The sequence below is a fragment of the Tympanuchus pallidicinctus genome, unplaced genomic scaffold, assembly GCF_026119805.1.
Source record: "Tympanuchus pallidicinctus isolate F22 unplaced genomic scaffold, pur_lepc_1.0 scaffold1, whole genome shotgun sequence".
Classification (NCBI taxonomy): Eukaryota; Metazoa; Chordata; class Aves; order Galliformes; family Phasianidae; genus Tympanuchus; species Tympanuchus pallidicinctus.
This window is the reverse complement of record NW_026294618.1, coordinates 84,936,526-84,956,956: the sequence shown is the minus strand read 5'-3', so window position 1 is coordinate 84,956,956 and position 20,431 is coordinate 84,936,526. Positions and strand designations below refer to the sequence as shown.

The 20,431-nt window shown below is 39.3% G+C and overlaps 1 long non-coding RNA gene across 1 annotated transcript in view; it reads right to left on the bottom strand.

The window, feature by feature from the left end:
• Nucleotides 1–20,431, bottom strand: part of LOC128089317 (uncharacterized) — a 287,883-nt gene that overhangs the window by 168,942 nt on the left and 98,510 nt on the right. The window contains exons 11-12 of the long non-coding RNA XR_008210480.1: nucleotides 20,345–20,401; nucleotides 18,759–18,909 (exon numbers count right to left, since the gene is read on the bottom strand). This is a non-coding gene — a long non-coding RNA (uncharacterized LOC128089317). The remainder of the gene's footprint in view (nucleotides 1–18,758; nucleotides 18,910–20,344; nucleotides 20,402–20,431) is intronic.

Sequence of the window (20,431 nt, the reverse complement as noted above, 5' to 3'; positions counted from 1 at the left end):
AATAATGATCTTACTATTTTTAATAGCTGGGAGAACGAGGGTTTCTTAGAATGCATAATATACTGTAATGACTCACAGGCTATTTTTGAATATGAGAACTGCAGAATCACATAACTATAAAGGTTTGAAGGGACCCTCTGGAGAGTCCCATCTACTTCAGCTCCCCCACTGAAGCAAGCTCTCCAGGTAGGTGACGGAAAAGGCAGGTTTTGGATATCTCCAGAGAAGGGGACTCCACAGCCTCTCTGGGCAGCCTGTTCCAGTGTTCTGTCACCTTCACAGTAATTTTCTTTCCTTCATGTTTGTATGAAACTTCTTATGCTCCTGTTTGTACCTATTGCCCCTTGTTCTGTCGGTAGGCAATGCTGAAAAGAGCCTGGACCATCCACTTAACTCCCACCCACTAGATATTTATAAGTATTTATAAGATCTTACCTTCTCCAGACTGAACAGTTCCAGTCTCTCAGCCTTTCCTAATAAGGGAGAGGGCTCCAGGCCCCTCATCGCTTCTGCTGAACTCTTTAGATGTTCCCTGTCTTTCTTAAACTGCAAGCACAGAACTGGACACATTACCCCAGATTTGACCACACCAGGGTAGAGCAGAGGAAAAGAATTGCCTCCCTTGACCTGTTGGCCATGATTTATTTAATGCACCTCAGGATACCACTGGCCTTTTTTGCCACAAGGGCACACTACTGGCTCACGGACAACCTGTTGTCTGCCAGAACATCAAGTCCCTCTCTGCAGAGCTCATCTCCAGCAGGTCATCCCCTACTGATCAGTGCAGTTATTCCTCCCCATGTGTAGGACTCTATATTTGCCCTCATTGAACCTCATAAGGTTCCTCTCTGTCCAACTCTCCAGCTTGTCCAGTTCTTGTTGAACGGGAGCACAGCCTTCTGGTATGTCAGTCACTCCTCTCAGCTTCATATCATCAGCAAACTTGCTGAGGGTACATTTTATCCCTTCATCTGGTCACAGATTAAGATTTTGAACAAGGCTGGACACAGTACCAATCCCTGGAGAACACTGGTAGCTACAGGCCTCCAGCTAGACTCTGTGCCATTAATCACAGCCCTCTGAGGTCTGACAGTCAGCCAGTTCTCAGTCTACCTCTCTGCCCACTCGTCTATCCCACACTACTTAAGCTTATCTATGAAGATGTTCTGGGAGATGGTGTAAACACCTTGCTGAGGTCAAGGTACACAACATCCACTGTTCTCCCCTCATCCACCCAGACGGTCATGAGATCATAGAAGGTGACCAGGTTGGTCAAGCATGATTTCCCCTTGGAGAACCCATGTTGACTATTCTTCATAACCTTATTTTCTTTCGCTTGCTTGAAGATAACATTCAAAATAAGCTGTTCCATTACCTTCCTGGGGATGGAGATGAAGTTGACTAGTGTGCAGTTTCCCAGCTTCTCCTTTTCACTCTTTGAAAACAGAAGCAACACTGGCTTTCCTCCAGTCCCCAGGCACCTCTCCTGATCTCTATGAACTTTCAAAGATCATAGGAGAGTGGCATGGCAATCACTTCTGCTAGCTCCCTCAGCACTGGTGAGTACATCCCAGCATGGCAATCACTTCTGCTAGCTCCCTCAGCACTGGTGAGTACATCCCACTGGGGTCCATGGATTTTTGTGCATCAAGTTTGCCAAGACAGCCTTTGACTAGATACTCTTTGATGAAGGGGAAATTTTCCTTTCCCCAGACACTCACTCTTGTCTCCAGGATCTGGGATTCACAAGGGTTAGTCTTAACATTAAAGAGTGAAGAGAAAAAGGCCTTCAGTAACTCCACCTTCCCAATGTCCTCTTCCACATTTTTCCTAAACACCATCTCAATTTACTCTAATACTATTTAGAAAAGTCTATATATATAAATTTAAAGCCTACTTATGCAGAGGATGAAATTCTACCCTATTTAGTAGGGTGAGGTTCATCTCACTTAGCCTTAGCTAACTGAATGATTAGCATTAAGTTTTTCAGCTAAGTATTCCTATGATGGGATGAACAGCTTTGGGAAGACACCTATTATTTTGACCAAATTTTAGAATTAGCCAGAACAATAGCCAGAACCGATAAACGCAGCATTTAGAAAGCAAAGCAAAGTGAGATCAATTCACTCCTTAGTCTTGTTTGTGCCTCACCAATAAGTACATTACTACAGCTGTGGTAAGATATCACTGAGAATGAGAAAAGAAGGCTGAAGATGGGCTTTTGTTAAAGAGGAATTTCTTTTCACTGTGTAGAGATAAATTAAATAAGTTAAATTTAAGTTACTCCTGCCATCAACACTTGCCTAAATCCTAGTTTACCAAATAAATAGTCCAAATGAGATATCGGTGGTATTAGCTGAAGAGTTAGGTAAATAAAGCTGGCAAAGCTGACAGCATGATATAATCCTATTCTTTTTCAAATACCATGTAAATGTTATTCTTGTCTTGTTCTTCTTACAGTTAGAGGCCAGAAACAACCAAAAGATTTCAAAATCTTATTCTCTCACTCAGAGATTGAAAAGATACCTGAACTTGTACATGGTAACCAAAAATAGGGTCATGTATATTAGGTCTTCTCAAGATCCAAAAAAATAAGCATCTCTGACTTTCTAGCATGGATTTATGTCAGAGAAATTCTAACATATGGAATAATGTCATTATTGTATATGTATATGTCAATAATGTTGGAATAATGTCATTATTTCTTCTTTATACAGCTTATTTCTGCAATATAATACAGCATTTCAAGAATATATTTTCCTCTTTGATTTTTGCAGGCAAAAAAAAAAAGTTAAACATCTCTAGAATTAACTTATGGGACCTTCAAACTTCTAGTCTAATACATGTTTGAAAAATAATGTTACATATGGGGCTCGTAGTTCCCCCTTATTCTACAAGATTTGCCTCAATTAAGTAGCAGAATCTTCTCTGAATAAGAATCAAAAGTACTGCCCTTAATTTAAAGGCACATAAATTACATACACTGAAATGGAACCAAACATTGGATCAACAAGTATTGTCATGTATGTTTATATTTTGTTGCTTAAGAAGCAGGATATCTTTTAATTCTAACTGGGGACTTCTATCGGAGAGAAGGCAGGAAAAGAAGAAAAGCAGAGAACGGGTAAGAATTTTTGGGTTTTGCTGTTGGGTTTTGAAACAGAGAATTTTAAGCAAAGCTGTCATTTAGTTTTTAAATCACAAGTTAGAGAATAATTATAAACTAGATAGAATTCTTTAATCAACGCCGAAATAATTTCTATGATTCTAATATAAGAAAATTTATGGGTTTCCCCAAGAAATCACTAAAGTTCTGAACTTAAAGTGTGTGGCATCAGTGTATAATTTAGATTGGAAGGGATCTCTGGAAGTCTCTAGTTTGTGTCCAGCTGGGTCTTGAAAACCTCCAATGACAGAGGCTAAACAACACCCCTGGGCTCTTGTTTCACTGCCTAGGGAAATTCTCACAGGGAAAAATAATTCTCTTTGAACAGTTTGATCCTCTCTCTTTTCATTAAATGACTGCTGGCTCTCATCCTCACACTATGCACATGGTCTGGCTCCTCGCTCTCACTAACCTTCCTGCATACACTGAGGAGCTGCTGCTGGCCTCCCATGAAGCTGCCTCTGTTCCAGGTTGAGCATGCACCATTATCTCAGACTCTTCGCATGGGACATGTATTCCTCCAGCCATAACAGTGGCCTCTGCTGAAGACTAGGTGACATAACCACAATACTCCCTCTTTCTTTCTAGAAAAAATAAGGTGGGAAAAAAATAGATGTTTGTAGGAAGAATAAAAATGATTCATGATCCTCAACAATTGATCCCATGTTCATGATATTAATATGGTGTATCACTTGTTAACAGTGGACAAGAAATTACATATATATGAACTGATATAGTTCATGATGATAGTAGAAGTATATATCTCATACTGGAGAGAACTTAGCTAATGCTCCATTCTTGTACAGAACACTGTTGAAGTAAGGAGCCACTGTTTCCTTACCTAGACAAGACCTTTGGAACACAAACTATCAAAATTCAATGAACTACTAAAACAACACTATTTTTTGCAGAAAATATATAACCTGTAATACAAATCAACTTTTGGCACTCAGGCCACAGAGATTCCACTGACATTAATCTTAGCTAAGAGAGTCAACCAAATAAAGGCTGATCACTGACACAGAAGTTGCCATCCATCTGCTTCTCTTAGATGGACTGCATGAACCAAAAAAATGACTTATTCCTAATTTCACCTTGTTTGACTGCAGCCTCTGGCAGCACCTCAGGAATGCTGAGTGAGTCTCCTGTGCTGTGTAAGAACATGCTGCAACTATGAAGCATTACTGTTGCTGCAAGAGAAGCAGATACAACACAAACTGTCTAGTATCAGATTGCATTACCATTTCCCAAAAACAAGAATATGTGCAGAATGAAAGAAGTGGTCTGCTACAGATAGAAATTTCAGAAAGGTACACAACCCATGCAAAAACGACCTTTTATTATGAGTAAAGCATAATACATAATTTCACACTTTTCTACCTACCTCTAGAAAGATTTCGAAGACCTAAAACATTTGAGATGCTTTGGAGGATATAAGAAATGTTATGATGAGTTTTCTAACAAATACAAATTTTACTATCCTGTTGTACAAGATCATGGCACATATTGCAATAAAAATGCTTTCAGTGAGTGATTTTTCACATTCTCCACCACAAACTCAGCCAATAATCACAGATCACCAGCACTCTGCTAAGCCAGACAGATGCTTCCATGCTTAGGCAGATGAGGAACCTTCTTGCATCACATCTCATCACCTGGTTCAAAAGATAACACGAAGCCAGGGAAACAGTCATCTGATTTGTCACAACCATCTTTTCTACCATGCATATTTTATAATTATTTAAGTATAACCAAAATGTGGATATATTCATGCATGTATAAAGCACAAAGCAACACCAAAACAAGACAAGTTGGCATCCTATTGTTAGATGCTTGCCTGAAATTTTGGTTTCAGTCCACATTTTGCATTTTTAGCATGATCTAGGTGAGTTAGTATCTCCACTCATTTGATTGTTACCTTCAAAGGTGAAATAAAGATATTTCTTTCACATTCCACTTATTTTTAGACTTCCAACCCTCTGGAGAAAGTACCATCACTTTCTCCTTGTGAGATCTACACAATATTCAGGAGTAAATTGAGTTCAGGTAGATGGTCATTTGGAAAGCAGCAAAGACCTTAGGTTCTAAACTGAGGCAGAATGCTACTGCATAGTGCTCGCAGAAACCAGCTGCCTGAGTTTCCATACTTAATTTTGGGCTAGGTCTTCAGTCAGCTCTTAGCAACACATCTCAATCTCTACAGCACTCAACTTTAAATGCCACATACGTGAGCAGCAGTCACAGTCTAATTGACGATCTAGGCAGTAACAAAACACAAGGTCATAGCACAAGATATACCTGAAGCAAGACGAATGTGAAAACACAAGATACAAACAGTGTAGCAACAGCATAAATTATCTAGCACGATTAATTCTACATTTATTGCCTGTCAGCATTCCACTGGTCACTTAATAAGAAAAGACAATTCAGAAATGCTCTTGGCATTCACAAAGCCATTTGCAGTTCTGGACATGATTTTTTACAAGAACTATGAAATAAAATTACTCCACAATGATACTTCAGGGGAATATAATGAGCAAATAGGGTGGCAGGAGCAACAAGTTTTGATGAAATAAAACATTTAACAATCTTTTGATAGTCTGAGCACACATAAGGAAAATAGAACTTATCTAAGAAAGAAATTGGAGCTTTAGGCCAAACCCTCTGTGGGCATAAATCAGTTGCATGGTTTTATATAAGGTGAAGAGCTGGCCCTGAAAGGACTTCACCCTGCTGCTGTGTTATCAAAGAGCTTCTATTTGCCTCTTCTGCTCACCAGAGCTCGAAAGGAAGCATCCCATGAAGTACTTGCCAGAATCCACATGGTATATCTCATTGCATTTCCTCATCATATCCCCTCAGCTGATGACCTCTGGACCCTTCCTTTCAAATCCTCTGTGTCCTGATACCCCCACTGCACAAACATGGTTACCTATTTCCTACAGAAATAAACTTTGGCTAGTAACCATGGACATAGTTTATGCAGTCAGGAAAACACAAAAAACAACTGTCCATTGTGAAAAAAAAAAAAAAGAGAACGCTCCTGTTCCCATTCAGCGACCCCATCCCCACTGACACCAAAGCGGTAATTTTTCTTATCTGAGGAAACGTGGCCACATGGGAGAAGATTACTAGTTGGAATATTGCCATCACATTGAGCAATGCGTTTCTTTTTCCTCTTCTGTAATCAGAGTACAGAAAGATAGATCTGACAGGATTTTATTGACACAGACTTTTTATAGATCCAGTTAAAAGGTCCCCAGACACTCATTCAGCTTCCTGTACATGTAGTACAAAAGCAGTGCAAAATCATTGTTGGTGAAAATATATTTTGCTCTGAATAAGCAGGGCAAGATAGAAGGGATATCCAAAAGACCATAGAAGATGGTGGTTTAATATGGCACATCACCTGCGTTAGTTTGCCATAACCAAAAGGAAATACCTTCTCTTATCATTAAGGGAATTCTAAGACATGGCCTCAATTCTCAGCCCAAATCTATCTGATCTTTGGCATATGTCTCCCTCACCTCATTTCCCTATCTTAGCAATAAAGACTGGTTCATTCACTTCATTTATCTTGTCAAATTAGACATGTACACTAACCCTTTCACCCTACATAATGTGGTTGGAGTAATGTATGAGAGTCCTAAGAACCTTATATCCAGACACAAAAAGAAGATTCCTGCAGTGAAACTCATAAGCCACAGAGCTTAAGAAGGAAGGAACATATTACATTAAGTAAGCTTCAGAAATATATACACTAATTATATCTTTAATTTTATGTACTTTCAGAAACTTAACTGAAGATTTCAGCCAACTGCCACAGTAATAGCATCAATACCAGTTGAAGTCGGAAAATAATTCATTTTAGCCTTTTGGTTTCACATGTTTCTCCTTTTTTGAAGCTGAACTTTTTTATGCATTAGAAAGAAAACAAAACACCAATACATCTTGCTAAAATGGGAGCAAATTCCCAGCAGCTTTTGTGCTATGGAACAGTGGGAAACAAATATACACATACTCTTTTCCCATTGTAATGAAATTCTAACCATACTTGTTTTGAATAGGGCAACAGAAAAAACAGCTGAAGTTTGAAATGTGACACTCAGCACACACATTGTCGTTATTAAGAAGTACATGGTGTGCTGTATTTGAGGAAGACACGTTTTCAGCTTTTTTAAAAAACGTACTAATTGGCAGGAAAAAAAAAAAAAAAAAGTCTCATTTTAAAAGTCTAATAAAGCTGTCCTTTTTTGACACTACTACAGTTGCATCTGCCCAGTCTGAAGCTAATGCGTTGCTGACAATAATTCTGTGTGGAGAAATGTTCACATGCATAATGTTATATTTTCTGTTTCATAGAATGTGAGAAATCTGAGTAAAATCACCTAAAAGTAGTAATTGACCCATAACAGACCAAATACTGGCTCTGAAATTCTGACTTAACTCAGTCTAAATCTCTGATGAAGTCAGAGCATCCATTCCTTCTGGAAAAGTGTGCCGTCACCTGTGTAATTCACTGTGCTCTGAACTGCCTTTGCACCCAGCTGGATGCCTTCCTTCTGCTTCCCCAGTCATGCAAGATTTGAAAATGATGTTTCTGGGTCCTGCCTGCTTTGTAAAGTTCAAGGCTCCTTTCCTACTATTCTGAGAGGAGAAAGTAATTGTGATCTTTACTCTAGGCTGTTGCTACGACCTTCAACTATCTACACAGTACAACTCTCCTGCAAAACAGACGACATCTTCCATAGCAGTCTTCTTCTCTATTCTTTTGATCTACTTATGGCCACATTTATGCTTTAATCTGTGTGGCCACAGCCTTAATGTATGCAGGATTTTAGCTGGGCTGATTCCTGACCACACAGCCAGCAGCAGGCCATACTCCATGTAGAGGCAGACTCCATGAGATCTAATCAGTCCTAGTCAGAGAGGGGCCCAGGGGAAATCTCTTTTCTGTTTCATCGAGGACTGGGATCAGAGCAGCACAGCTCTATATACCACTGATGCGATGTATATGCCATGTGGACCACCTTGGTCGTGAGCCATTATCAGACCAAACAACAAGTACAGAATATTATGTGCAAGACAACAAGCCAAAGCAATATCATACCTCAAGCCATTTAGAGCTTGGTCATGCATAGTCCAGGAACACGGTCATATAAATCTCTCAATTTATGCACACCTGCAGGAAGCAGGGTGGCATGGCAGATATCCAAAGACTGATAAAATTTTCAGACAAGAATAGGATAGAGGCCCAGGGCACAGAGGAGGCCACAGGTCCTGATATGCAGGACCGCTATATCTCTAGAGAGATCAAGGGCAGCTCAGAAACAAAGACAGACAAGAGCATTCATTACAATCGAGATGACTCAGAGAAAACTCTCTGGGGAGAAACAGGAAAGGGGACGTGTTTACAGTGATGTGAGTGTTTATATCACTCTTATTTAATTCTGTGTTTAGTCATGGCAGTGACCTGCCCACTGGCAGCTCCTCAAGTCTAGCAACGCTCCATAAATAGTTGTGACCTACGTCCCCTACTGCACAGCCACTCGTAACACTGAGCAAATTGTGTGCACCACTTCAGTAGCGCATGGTCTTTCACATTCAGATCTTAGCTAGTTAAAAATTTTCAGCCTAGCAGATTCAAAAGATTACTAGTACTCATGACATTACAACAAGCCAAAAAACAGGTTCTAAACCACAAAAACAGACACCTCATGCCCATTACCCTAGCTTTCTGATGCAAATAATGGTCTGTGACTGCCAACACAGGACACGTAAGTAATTTGCTGGCACTGAAGCAAGCTGTACAAGATCAGTTATCAGGAGTTGCATGCTTTTCTCATCTGCAGAGAAGGCAGCCACCATTTTCCATCTCCACAGGATTTCAGCAGAAACAAGTTTCTGTAGCCTCATGAAGAAGATAGCTTCTCAGCGTTGCTCAGAAAAGCAATACAAAAGATGTCACGTATGGCATAGGAGTGCTACCTGAATATAACGGAAAAGCGCAGAGGCAAATACCCACTGTCTACCTCCTTTGCTTTTCCATGTCCTACTCTCAAGCCACTGACAACTAGCTAATAATAGCAACACTTCCAGCTACTTCTTGGTTACCTACAAAACTGTATCTAAGTGTTCAATGCTATCATTTGGCTCACAACAAGGTCCTAGTACCTCCTTTTAGCCTTCGGTCTGAGGCACTGTGACTTTCTCAACAACAGTCAAAATCTTGATTCCTATCCCAAAGTTGTCCAAACAGATTTATTTATTTATTTTTCCCCCTCACCTGAACATCTTCCCAAGTCTGAAAAATACTTGTGAGGGGAAATATGAGTAGCAGGTTGGGACTTCAATTTCTGAGCTATGCTAGGACAACTGCATTCTTCACCTGTTGAAACAAGACAGAGAATCACAGAATGATTGAGATTGGCAGGGATCTCTGGAAGTCACTTGGTCCTAGGGCTGCTTGCCCATGACCATGTCCAGATTGACTTTGAAGATCCACAAAGGGGAGCCTCTCTGGGCTCCCTGTTCCAGGGCACAGTCATACAGTAAGAAACATTTCCCACTGTTTACACAGAACATCTTGTGTTCCATCTTGCGTCTTGTTCTGGCACTAAGCTCACTGAAAAGAGCTGACTCTATCCTCTGTGCACACTCTCTTCAGACATTTGCACACTTTGCTAAGATCCCCTTCTCCAGGATGAGCAGTCTCAACTCTCTCAGTTCTCTAGTCCATTGATCATCTTGGAAGACCCTCACTGGACTCTTTCTAGCATATCCATATCATTGTAAAGCATCCACTATGGCAAAGCCATTAGCTAAACCAAAGACTAAAAGGCAGGAAATGGTGCCAGAGAGATGTTTGCAGGAAGTTTCCCAAGTGTGTGATGGAGAATGTCAAAATGGCAGCTTTTTGAGATCACATAGGTGACCTTTGACATCTCTCATTCATAGAATCATTGAATGGTTTGGGTTGGACATTCTCAATCTTCAGTCAAGATCAGACGTTTTCTGCAACAAATGACAAAAGTCTAGGAGACAACATTCAGTGCTTTAGGAAGTGTCACAACGACCGTTTGTGCCTGCAAAATGCACATTCCACCATAAACCTACAGGTTGCATCTGCACCAAGGATACAGAGAAAAACAGTAGACAAGGTCACAGAGGGAGAAAGATGTATTCCACTAATTTCTGTGATCTGCACAAGGACAGCCTCTATACAGGTTTCTGTAACTACAAACAAGTTACTGAATCTTAGACATCATGCATTATATCCTATTTGCTATCACTAAATGATACAGGAGTAGAACTGCTTTGCAGTGGCAACAGACTGATGGAGGAAAATACTCTTAAGTCAAAGAAAATCTCACTGGTCTACAACAGACAGAACTTTTAGTTCCCCTGAAACAAATGCGGAAAGCAAGTTATTTTCACACATCACTGTTTTGGAGATAGCCTGTGAAATTATCTTTTACAGCCATCCATACTTCTCAGCATGCTTCAGTTCTTGATATTATATCAAATCATGTCTGTAGACTTTTAGAAGTCAGGAATTACTGGCTTTTGTTGCTGAGTAACAATTCTACTGTCAAGGCCACAAGGAAAGTGCTTATCACCACAGAAGATTCAGAGTAAATTTAGTAAATCCATGTAGGGTATCATGAACATCTTTCAGCATTCATTACAATTATTCCAGCCTTGAAACACAGAAGAAAACTTTACTATATTATTTTGTAACCTCACTATTCATCTACTCCCCACTTGACTATCATATTATCGATAATTTTTTTTAGATTATATTTATAATATTTAGAATATATTATTTAGTGTATTTAGAATATATTTAGAGTATATTAATATTTAGAATATAATAATTCATGACCAATGCTTTTATCCAGCATTGGCAAAAAGCTTCATCTTCTTCATCTTCTGCAGACCTAGAGACTAGTTTTGAAGGTATAGAAGTCAGGTATAGAAACACATAAATGTTATGGTAGCAGTAGGAAGTATCCTATAATTCTCAGGCCTACTCTTCTGATGATGGCTAGTATGTCTGTAACCAAGACTGAAAGCAGGGAAACTTCAATCTTAACGTACCATAAATCTGCAGAAGGAATTACTCTGTTCTATTCCTGGTTTTCTTCTCATGTTGACCCTGAAAACAAAAATTGGGCTGCAGAAGGAATCATACTTATCGATCACGATCTCAAAATGTAGAGGAATATTTATTCCACGAGGCACTACTGAATCTTAGAGTCAGTATCTCAGTTCCGAGCCTGTGATGCAGCAACATGCCTCTTCAGAAGTTGAAACTACACCTTGCCTTTCACACTAACACAGAGATTTCTCAGACCAACAGAATCACAAGAGTTTTACAAATCATCATGACATACTCTCCTTTATTTAAAATATGCACATACATTCATTGTTGGAAAAGAGCATTTGAGCAAGGTCACTTTGATAATTCTGAATGAAAAGTTCTTAGAGATATTAAAGGTGTATTAAACTCTGATATTTTTTCTTGTAATTTAAGGGGGATGAGGATGCTCATCACTTCACAGATTTCCCCTTATTGTACAGATGTGGCTGAAGAAAAATGTGTACTCGCTGGATGATTGTAACACTTCTTTGTTCCTTTTTAGAGAGTTTTAGCATATTTTTCACAGAGGGAGATTAAGGGGAAGGCTGTTAGATTTTGGCTGGAAAATCATATTACAGAACAATGCTAATCAAACTACTAATGACTATCCCATGGAAAAATGTGGCCAGCATTGTTCTTCGCAAAAAAACAAAAAAAAAGTGCTAGTATTGTTCAGAGATACTGAAAGAGAGTTCTTTTGAGTACATTTGACAATGAAACACGTTGTCACCATTTTTATATAGAAGGTCTAATGCTTTGGATGTCTACCTGAACATCAATGGTGCCTCTTCACTGGAAATAAAATATCAGTGATGCTCCACTTAGTCAGCCTTTCTTCTTTCCAATCAAGTTTGATAGACTGTAAAACAACTTTTCAGTCCCAGCTACAGGGTCAGAGCAACAGGTCAGCTCTAAGTATAATAACTATAAACTCTAAGAATAATAAAGTAATGAGACATTTCTAAACATCCAAAAGATTGTGTTTCATGATTAAGCTGTTATAAATGCTATTTAAACAAACTTATCCACCACTAATACCAATGTTGACACTGCCCTAGATTTATAATGCATTTTCAAAGGTCATTAATATTGTCATCATCAAATATCCAGCATTTCTTCTCTGGAAAGAGAGGACTTCTATTTTCATATATTTGATCTGATTGTATCAGAAAGAAACATTTCCCCTTTTTCTCTGCAAAACTTTTGACTCTATGTTCTAATTTACGACAAAAATAAACTATACATACTTTAAAACCTCAACCATTGCACCAAGAAGGATCTCTGCTTTTCAAGCAATTTTCATCTACTACAACAGACAATCTATTCTGAATGTATCTAAGGTGGTTTTTTAAATGCAAGCTAGCTTATACTACTACTAAGTCTGCAGATGACACCAAGTTGGCAGGAAGGGTTAATTTGCCTGGGAGTTGGAAGGCTCTACAGAAGGATTGGGACAGGCTGGATCACTGGGTTGAGGTGAGTAGGGTGAAGTTCAACGAGACCAAGTGCCAGGTCCTGCACTTTGGCCACAAAAACCCCAGGCAACACTACAGGCTTGGGGCAGAGTGGCTAAAAGATTGTGTGGAGGAAAAGGACCAGGGTGTGCTGGTCAACGCTCAGCTGAACATGAGCTATCAGTGTGCTCAGGTGGCCAAGAAGGCTGGTGGCATTCTTCTGGTTCATATCATAAATTGCATAATCAGGAGGAACAGCTCTGGTACTCAGCTCTGGTGAGGCCTCATCTTGAGCACCATGTTGAGTTTTGGGCCCCCCACTACAAGACACTGAAGCCCTGGAGCGTGTCCAGAGAAGGGCAATGAAGCTGATGAGGGGACTGGAGCACAAGTCTTAAGAGGAATGGCTGAGGGAGCTGGGATTGCTTAGTCTGGAGAAGAGGAGGCTTACGGGAGATCCTATCACCCTCTACAGCTACCTGAAAGGAGGTTGTGGTGAGGAGGGGGTTGGCCTTTTCTCCTGGATAACTAGTGACAGGACAAGAGAGAATGGCCTCAAGTTGCACCAGGAGATGTTCGGGTTGGATATTAGGAAAAACTTCTCAGAAAGAGTAGTCAAGAACTGGAATGGACTCAAGGAGGTGGTGGAATCACCATTTCTGGAGGTATTCTAGAAATAAATAGATATGGTACTAAGGAACATGGTTTAGTGGGCACAATGTTGGTAGGTGGACAGCTGGACTAGATGATCTTTGAGATCTTTTCCACCCTTCCTGATTGTATGATTCGCCCTGAACAACAGAACTCCTTATGAAGGCAATATGACATTTCCACACAATTTCTCACTCCCTAATCTAATCTCTCCTTCTCCAAGAAAGTCCTGTAACAGATCAGAAAAGTAGCAAAGGCATGTAGTCTTTTAAACACTAGGCATCTATAATAAAACAGATGCACTGATGAGAGCTGAATAAGTGAATCCCAGGCTAGTGATTTGGCATGGTTATGTGGATACTGGCACAAGTATCTGGCTCCACACTGTTCTCTACCATGTTTACTGCAAGTAATCTCACTACAATTTGAGAGAAATGCTAATAAAATCTACAGAATATGACTGCAAATATCAAATTTTTAGTTATTCTAAGTCATTCTAAGATGCATTAAAGGAGGGATGTATGATAAGGTCAGAAAAATCTAAATAGGGCATCCTAACATGACTTCATGCTCTAAGGGAAATAGAGTTAAAATTCAAAAATGTAAGTTCTTTCCACACATCACCAGGTTGCTTTAAAATCAAAATGAAATTAAAAAAAAAAAAAAATTCTTCTTCATGCTCTTCATACTTTGATTAGGTTAAACCAAAACATCATGGACATTCAAGAGTTGGGGACACTACTAAAGTAAGAATGGATTCATTTTGTGGAGTTTTCCTTGGAGCTTGGATGAAGTTGAACATTTAAGGCTCAAGAGCTGTGCTCTGGAAGACAAAGGTCTGTGTGACTTAAAGCCTAATGTATTAGAGGCTCAATAAAGAGCTGTAACTGAGATGCCCACTAGACCACAGATCTTTGGCTCACTCAATAGATACTGGAAAAGGTATTATAAAACATGCAGACTCTTGCAAAAATTCTATTTTGGAAGGCAAATACCTCAAACTCGACAAAAGTTTAAAAAAATAACCAGAACAGTACAAAAAGGATGTTTATCATATTATATTTCCCTTTTAAACATAAGCCTACTTTCTTTTATTAAAATAACAGTATGTATGTGCTTTATCTAGATTAAGTTATCATTCCATCTACAAACAAGTACTGTACATCCCACCCATCCCATTTTGGAAATACCCCAAGTAAAAGAAAATACACTTGGTAAAGGAACATCTCAGCCTTATTACTTGATTTTTCTGAAGAGCACCTTTTGTGCAGATCACATTTTCTGCTATAACACCTTTGGGAGCAGTCAAGAATCACAGAGTATCTCTGGTACTTGCCCAAGGCCTGGCATATTATATTCATGAGATTAATAAGTTCAAAAGGGCATATTCCAGCCATTTCTAAAGCTGTGTTTGCTGGCTCACTTTCAGCAAGCAGATAAGTCAGGTTTTGTGAGTAGACAGCATGTGATATGAGCCAAGGTTCATGAAGAAGTAGAAGCACCATAGCAGCTATTCATTCATATCGCTAGCCTTACTTTATCGAGAAGAGTGTCACCAGGCAAGGTAACTGAACAACACAAGGCCACTTCAACTAAGGCAAGAAGATTTCAGATCTTGAAATGACAAAAAATGCTGTGCTTTATTTTGAGGCAACCAAGACTGCGTTTTTCTCCTTCTCCATGTGCAAGTCAGTGCTAGAAGATTCTCTTTGTTCAAACTAAGCAGCCTGGCATAAGGAAAGGGAGGTGCCTGGTCTCTAAACATGAGTTCTCATTAATATTACTGATAGACTATTCTTTAAAGAGATCCATCTGTTTCTTATTTGCTACATTCAGAATAGTAGCTTGTTACATTTTTACAAGAATCTGCATGATCCAAGAAAAGCACAACCTCATGTAATGAAAGAAAAAGAACAAACACTTATTAAATAATCCCATCCATCCGCACAACTTAAATATCCTTCTCTAAAATGGCTTCATTTCTTTGCGTGGGGAGAAAAGGAAATGGAAGGTTGCTTATTTCCTTTTGATTTTCCAAAATATACATAAAAGTATCATGCCCTAGCTCCAGAATAAATTTTCTCTTCTTGCAAATCAGCAATGCTGCTCTTCAAAGGTATGTAACAAGCAACAACTACCTTCAGTTAAATTACTAAGCTGATCCTACAGGAATTTAAGCTGAAGGCAGGAGCTAAGGTATAATGTTAGGGCAATATCAACCTTTGTTTGGACGACAATAGTTGAAAAAATTATCCTGATCTAAGTGTGGAAGTACAGACGTTGAGTTGCAAAGCGGAAAAGAAAAAATGTCCAAAGACAAAGGCTGGGACTTCTTGAAGCATGAAGTACACAATAACCCAGTAAACAGAAAGAGTTCATGTTTAGCTTTTAGTGCATATATAAGTTTTTCCTCTGCATTCAGCTGTAAAAAGTGCCTAACAGAAAACTACTCCCCATAATTCACCATCCTGCCTCCATTCCAAGAGTAAAAGGTATCACAGAATCACAGAAACACCAAGGATGGAAAAGGCCTACAAGATCATCCAGTCCAACCATCCACCTATCACCAATAGTTCTCACTAAACCATATCCCTCAACACAAAATCCAAACAGTCTTTGAACACCTCCAGAGTCAGTGACTCTACCACCTCCCTGGGCAGAGTCCCTGCTGCTCCTTACTGCATTTACAAAAATCTCTCCTTTGATCCCTGTTATGATGCACAAGTGCTATGTCAGTCCAAACATACCAGTGATGCTAAGCATCAAATTTAGGTTTTGAAACAATACAAAATGAACCAGAGAGCAGAAGAGTGTAACTGACTAATACAGACAGTGAGGGATGAAACCCAGAGCGCACTGTTACATGCAGACATTTAATTTTCATAATACATAGGCTGCTCTGAAAATAATGCTTCCTATTTATTTCCACAGAAACTACAACCAATACAAAGAGCATAATAATACTATTTGATTGAGCAAATTCTCAGCTTAAAACATTCTTTTCAACACAGTCACTACCATTAGCTATGCATCTGCACCAGAGAAGAACAAGAATCTGAATGCCATGCTCATAAAAATCTGCACCAATGGAGGTGATCCACTGTCACTGTTGCCACTGCTGAAGTGCACCCACCACCACCTCGCTGTCCTTATATCCATTGTTTGGTCTCCACAAATACTCAGCAAGAGTCATGAAAGTCAGCGGTTGCTATTTATTCCACATGGAGGAATTCAGTGACACACCTTTGCTTCATATTGCACTTCCATGTCATTATGTTAGACTGCCCCTCTGCTGCCCTCTGTCACATGGCAACAAAGTGCAACGGAATGTTGGTGGGAAGGTTCTCTACTGCTGCTACCAACATTTTCCCCTGACACTGTGGTCCAATGTTATCAAATAGGAGACTTCTTTCAGAACAGCGCTGGATATAAGACACATCTAACTGGATATCCCACTAGCTGCAATTTGTGGGCTGCCATTTTGCATTACGAGTGGCTGCTAATGAGGTCTTGACACAAGAAATACAAGAGGTTTCCTATGCTGAAAGGAAAAAGAGAGGCTTCTTTCAGAATTTTCAATTGAAAAGAGACGCATTGCAAAGCACCATCTGTCTGTGAGCCTACAGAGTAGAGCTGATACTTTGCTGAGGCTGCTGCTAATTCCTCCTGTTTACAAGAGTACTACTGGTAATACGTGGTATATATATAGACACGCTGAAATTGAGAGTATCTACTTCCCCTCCTCTGTCTAGCAAAGAGCATGTCTGATCCCAGTGGTAGAGTTAATCACTTTCCAGATAGACTTCAGACTATTTGCTATGCTTTCAGAACTTTGCATTTCAAAAGAAGATGAAAGAAAGCTATAGAGTTACCTATTCATATATATATATATATATATATGTATATATGTATGTTTAAGTGTATCCTTAATACAATCTGAGCTACAGATTGGAGAATTCTGTGAGTACAGTGCTGGAACAGGCTGCCCAGGGGACTGGTGGAGTCACTGTCCCTAGAGGTGTCCAAGAAATGTAGAGATGTGGTACTTAGGCACAGGGTTTAGTGGGCAACAGTGGTGGTAAGTGGATGGTTGGACTGGATGATCATAGAGGTATTCTCCAACCTCAGTAATTTTAGGATTTTAAGACCCAGAAAAATCAGGCATCCTCCCACAACTTTCACTGTTTGTGATAGAAGAGTTGTGATATAAGCTATTATATAAAGGCAACATCTGTATTAGAAGACCTCAGCTATTCCCCAGCTAAGCATAAAGCGAGAATTATTTTCAGGGCAGAAAAGCTATGAACCTGCACTTCATTTTAGAAAGCTGATAACTGAAAAATTCCTTTTTGATTCACCTGCATTTTTGTGATACAACACATCACAGTGTCATTAAACTCAGGGAACATCCCGTGATGAAGGTAACAGGCAGATTCCAGCATTTGTTTTCATCAGGAAAACTTTCTGGTGAAACACAGCTTCTCTACCATGAGGAGACCTTTCCTTCTGGAGGCCAATATTGCCTCATAAATATTTTTAGAAATATGACTGTATGCTATGTCTGGACACAACAACAACTTCAGACAATTTAGGTGGCAGGGGCTTACCAAATAACTCTACATCAGGCTCCCTAGGGTCTGCTAAGATTGGCCCTCACCAGCCAGGGGCTGTCTCATATCCCACCTCCCCAACCAGAAGCACAGTACTGGGGCAGTCCCAGCCCCAAGCACCTTCCCATGCAGGGAAGCCAGGGCTTGGCCTGGCTACTGGGTCCCATGGTTGAGCAGAGCAGTGGGGAGCTGGAGCCTGACACTGCTGCAGCTTCGCTGGGATAGTGGCTGACAGGACATGGGCTGAGCTGGGGCCCTAAGCCTAGGTCAAGCACGGGAACCCTGAGTGGTCAGGCAGGGACATGAGGGTCTGTCGATTCTGCCATGGACTTGACACACTAAAGCTGTACAACGCCTGTAGAAATGTAGTAGATTAGCAACTTTTCTGGATAAAATAAAACCCAAATACCAAACTATGGAATTATGAGATACAAGCTGTTGTAATTGTCAATATTCTTTTCATATATAAGCTAACGTTTGCTTTCTGAATTGGTAGACCTTCTACAATAATATTCAGCTGGAATGGAGAAAGGAAGAAACAGCTGAAACAGGCTTTCTTAGTTTTAGTAAAGAGAAAAATTTCTTCTCGCTTATTTGTTAACTTCCTTATTTAACCTTACTCAATACTTATGAATCAACCTTGCTTTTCAGAGCTCTTAAATAACTTGATTTGTAATTCTTTTCTCATAGAGGCTTTCAGTAGAATAATTTGGTAGTATTTGTGAAGAACTTACCCAAACCTTGGTGCTTCTGTTTAGCTATTGAGGTCTCATCACCAGCTGCAAGGTAGCTTGTGCATTAGTTTCTTCTCAGCAGAACAGGTTATCCATTCAGACAAATCACAAAAAGCATTTGTTTCCAGTGTACTGCAACCATGTACAAGTACTGCCATTAAAAAAATAAAAATCCAGCATCCTTTACCAGACATTTTAAGGAAGGTTAATTAATAATCATTTCTTGAAGGCATCAGATTTTGTCCCATCAACACAAACAGTTCATCAGTGACAGTGAATTATTCTTCCAGATAGATGTAAAGAAAAGGGGTTCAAGGAGCTAATAAAATTACTACTCCTATCTACTTGTTTATTAACTGTGAATGAATAATTGAAATGGAAGAGTATGTAAAATATAGAAAAACAAAACACAGAACAATTACAATCTAAAGTACTTGTAGTGGAATGACAGAAATGTTGGGGTTGGAAGGGACCTCTGGATATCATCTACTCCAATCCCCTGCTAAAGTAGATTCCCTACAGTAGGTTGCACAAGCAAGCATCCAGGCAGGTTTCAAATACCTCCGGGAAAGGAGACTCTGTAACCAGCCTGGGCAGCTTCTTGTTCCAGTGCTCTGTTACCCTCAAAGCAAAGAAATTTTTCCTCATGTCTGTATGGAAATCTCTATATTCCAGTTTTTGCCTGTTACCCCTTATCCTATCACTGTACACCATAGAAAAGAGCCTGGTCCCATCCATTTAGATATGCAGCACTTTATCCAGCACTTTAGATATTTATAAACACCAATAATAAGATCCTCCTCTCAGTCTTCTCCAGACTGAACAGACCCAGGTCTCTCAATCTTTCATCATATAGAAAAGGAGAACTCTGATTTAACTGTCAATACTCTCACCAACATGAAAATAAGGCTCTCAAAAGGGAAAGAAGAGAGACGGACACAAATGAAAATTCATAAAAACTGAAATTATTTCCAGAAGAACTTCCTGTCCTGAAAAACGTTTGGAAAAAAAAAAAAAAAAAGGTTTTGAAATTCTAGAACTGTGCCATTTCAACATCTTAAATACAAAAAAAAAAAAAAAAAAAAAGCCTTGGGCTTGTGGTTAAAAACATCTTCTGTTGAAATTCAATTTAGTTTATATTAAAAGGAATTTTAAAAAAGGAAAAAAAAAAAAAAAAGAAAAAAAAAAAAGAACATTATGATGACATAATATGCTTGCTTTTTCTTAAGTCACTGAGCTCCATGCCAGGCCTAAAATTTCAAGATCAACAGAACCTGTGTGGGATGAGAAAACTGTTCTCTGTGTATCCACACAACAAAGGGAACATAATTAGCAGATCAATCTTATTCTATTTTCCTTGCTATGTGGCTCAGAAGTAACTTTTGAGAACCACCTTGGTGAATAGAAGTATAGTTCAGAACCTCCAAACTTTCAAATGTGCAAATGTATCCTTATTCTCCACAGTGTATATTTTAAAACAGATCTACTCAGATTATCTCTAAGGGACTAAAACTGAGTTTCTTCAAACAAGTCAAACTAAAATTGCTCTTTTACACTCACAAAATTAATGTATTAAATATACGCACCTGTATTTTAACATGGCCTGTGCATGGCAAATAAGATAGTCACTGTTGATGGTAAGCCTGTTAGAATAAACCAGGTGAAAGAAAATG